Raw genomic sequence first — 7,842 nt, 5'->3', positions numbered from 1 at the left:
CTTAGAAGTCATGAGCTGATGGACATTGTTGATGGTAATGAGCCATGCCCTCCTAGATTTCTAGTTAATGAATCAGGAAAAATCACCACAATAGTGAACCCTAATTACTCCCTTTGGCAAAACAAGGGATCAACACCTTCGAGCTGGTTCAACACCAGTCTCTTTTGAGAGTGTATTATCCTCAGTATATGGTCTAAACACCTCCAAACAGGTGTGGAACTCATTGGCTGCACGCTTTTCTTCACAATCAAGATCCATAATAGTATATTTGAAATGCCAACTCTAATCTCTAAATCAAGGTCATGTTCTTGTTCTAAGTATCTTAGCCAAGTCAAGGCATTTGCTAACCAATTTACAATGCCAAGAAAATTTATAAAAGATGATGATCTCATCTCCTACATTGTTGGTGGACTCAATCCTGCCTATACATCGTTCATCACCTCCTTTAATTTTGCTACTCGTGAGTCAACAATGTCCTCAGAAGACTTCCAAGCAGAACTTCTCAAATATGTGATACTGCTTGACAATCACCAACAACAATCCAAGTCCTCGGATCCTACCACTTTTGCTTTATATTCCAAGACTTGCAAATTCCAGCAACTATAAAGGAAATCCCTCTGGTCAGTCCAAAAACAAATATCAACATAAAAAATCAAATGGGAATCAACCCTTGAGAAACACAAACAATAATGAGTTGAGTAACTCAAACTTCAACAGAGCACCTTGCCAAATCTGTGGCAAGACTGGACACCATACCTTGGACTTCTCCCAGAGAAGAATTTTTCATATCAAGGAAGACTTCCACCTGCTCAATTGGAAGCCATGCCTGCAAGAACCAACTCTACTACTGACCAACATGATGGGCAGCCCTAGTATGCTGACAATGGAGCTAACAACCATGTGACAACTGCTTTGGAAAACTTGACTCTTCAAGAACCAGTCAAAGGAGAAGAAGAGGTGGTTGTAGGAAATGATACATGTTTGCAAATAGCAAACACAAGTTCTTCAATCCTTTTTAATTCTAAATAGTCTTTTAAAACGAACAACATTCTCCATTGTTTAAATGTTGTTGCTAATTTATTGTCCATACAAAAATTTTGTGTTGATAACAAGTGTTGGTTTAAACTAACTGATTCCTATTTCTGTGTGAAGGACAACCTCACAGGACTAACGCTTTTGCAAGGGCCAAGTAAAGATAGCTTGTATCCAATCCATCTATCCAAAACAACCAATAAATCCAAGAAGTTTGATGCCTTCATTGGAGTCTCTGCAAGTTCAACCATCTGGAATCGAAGACTAGGTCATCCAACACCTCTTATTCTAGATAAGCTTAAGAAATGTATTTAGCTTCTTATTTTTGGGTCAGTTGTACCTGACTCAACTAACTTGCTAAGTCCAAAAGTCTTCCTTCCGTCGAGTACAATAATGTAACAACAGAAGCATTGGAAATAGTTCACTTAGATCTGTGGTCTTCACTTTTTGCCTTTGCTAATAGTTGTCAATACTATGTCATCTTCTTTGAAAATTTTTCTTGTTTCTCTTGGATATACCCATTGCATCATAAAACCAAAACATATGAGTGCTTTCTCAAGTTTAAATGCATTGGAGAAAACTTTCTATTTAAAAAGATCAAATCTTTTCACTTAGATGGTGGGGGAGAATTTACCTCCAACCAACATAAAAATTCCTTAAGCTTAAAATGACATTATTTACAGAATATCTTGTCCATTCACACCTTAGCAAAATGGCCTATTCGAAAGGAAGCATAGGCACATTGTAGAAACAAATTAACCTAGCCCTCCTAGCTCGATTCAAGCTTTCTCTTACTTACTGGATAGATGCTTTTAACACTATAGTAGACCTAATCAAGAGGTTGCCTACTGCTTTACTGAATCATGAATCACCCTATGTCAAGCTTTTGAACAAAAATCCTGACTACTCTCTTCTCCAAGTCTTTGGATGTGCTTGCTACCACTCCTTTGACAATACAATAGTCACAAACTGATGTGTAAGTCAAAAAGGTGCATATTCTTTGTAACACCCCATATTTTTAGTATATTTTTAATTGAAGGATTATTTGTTATTAATTTAAAAATTGATTCTCTTGTTTTAAATTTTCAGATTTTAGTGGGTTTATTTTTATGATTTTTAATATGTGAAAATTAAATTTGACATGTTTCTTTAATATTAATTTATTGTTATGCATTTAAATTTCTTTTCATATTAAATTAACTTGTTGTTGGATTTAATTATTTATTTTCATTTTAATCACTACGTTCGAATTATTTTATTTTACTTGCTGTTTTGAAATCTTTTCCGTTGGATCATGTTTGTGACCCAAGATGTGAGGATTGGATCTCATTTCTTTCCCTCACTTTTTCTTTTCCTCTTTTTCTTTTCTTCCTCTTTTTCTTTTCTCCTCATTTTTTTTCTTTAGCCCTACTTTCCCGCGCTACGCCAGCCTCCCTCTCTCTCCCGTGCGTTGCTTCTCCTCCACCCAGCCTGCTGCCATGCGCCACCGTCCGGTGACACCCGCCCAGCCCACGACCTTCCACACCCACCAGCGACCTCCTCCTCCGATTTTCAGCTCCTCACTTGCCGCCATTCTCCTCCACGCACGGCTTGAAGCCACGGCGTTCTCTTCATTTCGGCGCTGCCGTCGCGCCACCTCCGGCCACCATTTCTTCACCATTTCATCCTCGACCTCCTAGCAACTCAATGCACCCAACCCGAGCTCCGATCTGCCACCGGTAAAGCACATCTAACTCTAACTCCATTTCTGTTTTGGGTATTTTTGCACTTCAACCACCCTCTACGCCGCCACCCACGGCCAACCACCACCACCACTATCTTCACCGATATCCCTAAGCCCTACTCTATCAATCTCGGGTCTTCGTTTGTCCCCGTTGAAAAGTGGATTTTTTGAGACCCACGGCCACAGTGCATTTGGCACTGTTTTGTTGCTGCGTTGTCGCTTCTTGCAGCTCCGTGATATTTCAAAAATTATATTATGGCATTGTAAGTATTTTCCTAAAGAACTTTCGTGATTTAAATGTATTTTTACACTAATTCATTTTATCTGTGAACTGGTTGGTTGTGCCAGACTGAGTCCGAGAAGTAAGGGGGTCAGTTGGATTGGATGATGGAGTTGTTGGTGTGATTGGTTTATACTATGAGATTTGTTGGCTGTTTCGGGTTTAAATATTGGTGTTTTGTGTTTGACGTGGGTTATGGTAGATATTGATGATTTTAGGAAGTGATGATATATTTTGGGATTATGAAGGTTTTAAGTTTTCAAGAATTAAAATAGGTTATTTAAGAAGCTTAGGCTTAAATATCGAAATCTGTGATTGATTAAAAACTTACGAAAATTACGTGGTTATTTTTATAGATGACGATTTATAGTCGACTCGACATTTTTGAAGAAAATTCTGAAAAACTAAGTCGTCCAGGTAAGCGGGGTTCCTATGCTAGATTTGCATAAAAATAAAATGGATTGAGGTTGATTTTTGAAAATATTCATGTTTTGTTATGAAAAGATATTTGAACTACCTCAGTTATTTGTTCTGCATTACTCATGAGATTCTGTTTAAGAATAAAGTATTTTCTGGCATGATTGGTGTAGACGTGAGCTATTTTGCATTTTGCTTCTGAACTGTGTAAAAAAAAAGAGCGAATATGAAAGTTTGTGCATAAAATTATGTTTTGTGATCTGATTTTATTCTGTTCTGAAGATGTTCTGTATTATGATGTGATGTGATTTATGAAAACTTTGTTCTATTCTGAAGATGTTTTGTACTCTGATATGATGTGATTTCTGAAAATTTTTGGCATGACATTCTGAATCGGGATGTGGTTTGTGGATGGTGACCTATTTGACCTACCACGGGTGCTAATAGTGGCTTCTGTTTGGGTTGGTACCAACTGTTTTGTTTCTGGTGTACCCATTTTAGAAACAAAGTAGTTTTCTGGTGGTCTTTCATGTGTGCACACTTGGAGCTTCGAGAATAAATAAGGGGAAGATTCACATTCTGTTTCTGCTCGGTTAGCTATCGAGGTTTGCACAACCCTACCACGGGGGTTAAACATGGCCTCTGATGCGATATGATGCTCTGGTACGATGGTGGTCAGTTATGCTATGCCAAAAGAATTTGAATAAGAATATTTTTGAACTTTCGCTCTAATATTTTTGATAACATGTTCTGATTCTACATTCGGAAAATAAAGTGTTTTGTTCTGCATTCTGAAATATGTAAATGCTCATATTTGCATACTAGTATATGTTCTCTGCTTACTGAGTTGTTGATAACTCACCCCCTCTTATCTCTAATATTTTCAGATGATTTTTGGATATTTCAGCTGAGGATCAGGACTATGAAGAATTGGGTGACATGACTTAAGAATAGTTGATTAATAATAGAAAGCTTTCGATGAGTATTGGTGATTTTTGATAATTATATTGTTGAAATGTGAGTTTAAGTGGCCTGTAGATAAGTTGGTAATTTTTGGGGTTACTGTATTGAGGATTTTATATATGAGTATATGTAGTTAATTAAATTTGAAGTGTTTACGTTTGATTTGAAGCTTTTGAAAGAGTATTAGCAATGTTGGAGTTGATTATCAGGTGATATGAGTTAACTCTCCAGACCCTCGGGGACGGGGCGTTACATTCTTAGGCTATTGCTCAAATTATCGTGGCTATAAATGCTATGACCCAATCACCAAGAAAATGATCATCAACAAACATGTCATCCTCGATGAGAATGCCTTCCTTGCTCAAGATTGGATATCATCCCTACCTAGTCCCTCAACAATAGCATCAGTTCCTTCACAGGTCAGTCCCTTTCCAGAAATAATTCTCGATCTAATTTTTGTACCATATTTCTACTATCTCCGTAGCAAGTCTTTTATAGGTGGATGACTCATCCTCTAATCATCCAACCTAGCCCATTGAAGAATCCTCTATTAAAATATTACCTGAACACACTCATTCAATCATTTCAGTTGATGACCAAACACGTTCCAACCTCTTACCTAAATTCACATCATTCTCTTCAGCTCTAACGATCTGGTTCAATAACAATTTTAAGGAGAATTTTATTGGGCCAATAGTTGGATTTAAAGCCCATTAATATTTATGGACCAAGTGGGCCCTATTAAATTAGTAATTGGCCCAAGAAATCTTTTTAAAAGCCCAAAGATATTTATTAGACGATAGACTCATTTTATAATTAAAGATCGACTATTAAAATTTTTCTCATTGTAATCATCATTGATTGAGGTCTCCTAGACAATAATCACTCCCAATCTTAAGTTAAATAAACTACTAGATTATAATTTTAATTTCAAACTCTCGTTGATCACTAACCGAGTCCAAATCTAACTCTACGGCACCCTCTCCGAATTTCTTTACATACCTATTCCTTTCCCTCTGTTATTTCCCCAAGCCGCAGTATCAAATTCACGTTCTGCCCATTCACCTAACCCAACCTTCCTCCCCTTCTGATTTTCTTCTTTCATAGTCACAGACCGAGTTTAATTCTATGAAGTCAGTGATCAATTTCGAGCTGAACACGTTGTTGGACACCTCCTCCCCATTTCTCTATATACATCTCTTCCCTCTTTAAGCCACTACAACCTTCCTATTCCTCTCTCAATATTTATTCACTATCATGGCAACAACATTGCAAACCTCCCACGTAGCCTTCATCGACGCACAATAACCATTCCCTTTCACAAACCACTATGAACTAGCCAGCCTCCATGCCGTGGTTGCTTCCACCTCCAAACCATGCAATATGCACGACGGAAGTTGCCAGTCGTGCCTAGCTGCAGCACCATGGACGTACAACTTCTAGTAAGCTCAGTGACGGCAAGGCTGCCATCAACTCTTCCTCCCACCAACGTCACAGCCACGAGAAAGCAGCCGTAGATGCTCCTCAATATCTCCTTACTCAGCCATAGATAACATAGATCACCACCTCCCCCCTTCATGTCGCCAACCGCTAGACTCCTGCACCCAAGGCCACGTCAACCACCAAGTGGCATGACCATGCCCATCTCCAAACAGTCCTCTATTTTAGCCACTTAAAAATAGAGCACCTAAAGGCAACCACTGCACCTTAGTCGACGATGGAAGCTCCACCACCTTGCCGAGACTACACCGTAAGCTTCTCTCTCCACGTTATCTCTCTCTCTCACTCTCGGTTCTCTCTCTACATCTCAATTTTCTCTTTCACTAGAATCATCGTAAGCTCTCTCCCTCACGTTAGTCTTTGATCTCTCTCTGCCTCTCCCACTATTTTCATGTAACTTTCTCTCTCCACGAAATTTTCTCTTGGTTTCTCCGGCCTACATAAACTTCTCTGACCGTACGATATATCTACCCCTCCTATCGTCAAACCTCTTAGAACCGATTAGTTTATATATCAAAATATATATTATTGGATTACATGTATTTTAGGTAATAGGGTGCTTATACATAACTATAAACATGGGAATACCAAGAAATTACACGGACTCGGTGTCAACGGTGAAGTTGTGGAGAAATCATTTAATTTGTTAAGGTTTGGGGAAGTTACATAGATATTAAATTAGTTGGAAGCTATAATATTTTAGGATTACCGGGACTTTAGGATTTATGGAATTATAGGCCAGTTATTTTGGATTTATAATTAGATTGTGCGTGCTTTATTAGTAATTTATGCGACAATACGTGTATTTTATAGGAATTCAGCTCTGTTCCAGAAATATTAGATTAGTGCTACATGGTAAGTAGATTGATCATATATTAGGATTAACGTACGTTGGCTAATTATATATATTATTAAAACAAGTTCTTTGAAAGCAAATGTACAACGCATGTTATAATATTGGCAAGCACGTCATTCATTATAATTAATGATCATGTTTCATTCCCCATATTATATTTATGTATGTATTATGCATCTTATGTATTTTACATTGTGTAAAACATATAAGCTTTTCATAAGATCAAGTATAATATAAGGATCAAATTAATCAAATGGTTATTTAGATGCATGGTATCAATGCAATTAGGGTGAATGTGCAAGTTACAGACTCAAGCGTGGTCTACCAAAGTATTTTATCAGATCAGATCAGCGGTTCTCCTTGTGGACATAGGATGTGGGACCGGTGCCCAACCTTGCACACAATGTTAAGTGTGTTGGCCAGTCAGACAAGTCAGTTAATTTAGATAATTCAGATCAATCAAATGCCAGAAATATTTTTAAGTCATGCATGTTATCAACATATTTATGAACAATCATGATTTTAATTCTTAGAATGAAATATCTTGTGAAAAATCTTTATGTTTAGTATGTTTACGTTATGATGAGTTTTTTACTGAGCCATCGACTCATTTTAGTTTATTTTATGTTTTTAAACCACCCATGTTAGAATGTTTATAAAGATAGAGCTGTAGGATGAGATTTGGCCTAGGGAGGCATGACAGAAGCCTAGATCATGCACAAAGCTTTCAAGTTATTTCTACAGTACAAAGTTTGAGAGATTTTAATAAATGCTTCTGCATGGTCTCTTTTATAGTTTCAGAATTTCTAATAAAGAGTGATTTTATTTATTATATAGAATCTTTGTATATGGCGCAATTATAATAAAATATTTTAAAATCAAGTTCAATATTAGCATTCTGGTTATCTGGGATTTCTAAAAATGACTTTGTTCTTAAATGTGGGGGAGCGAGGTGTTACATCAGCAAATGAACAAACCAATGACGCTTCATCTCAAATGCCTACCTTAATCATCTCCACTCATCCCATGAAAACCATATCACAAGATGGTTCTTGGAGACAAAGAAATTTG

Source organism: Juglans microcarpa x Juglans regia, chromosome 7D (assembly GCF_004785595.1).
Source record: "Juglans microcarpa x Juglans regia isolate MS1-56 chromosome 7D, Jm3101_v1.0, whole genome shotgun sequence".
In the NCBI taxonomy this organism is placed as follows: Eukaryota; Viridiplantae; Streptophyta; class Magnoliopsida; order Fagales; family Juglandaceae; genus Juglans; species Juglans microcarpa x Juglans regia.
Note: the sequence above shows the minus strand (reverse complement) of the source record.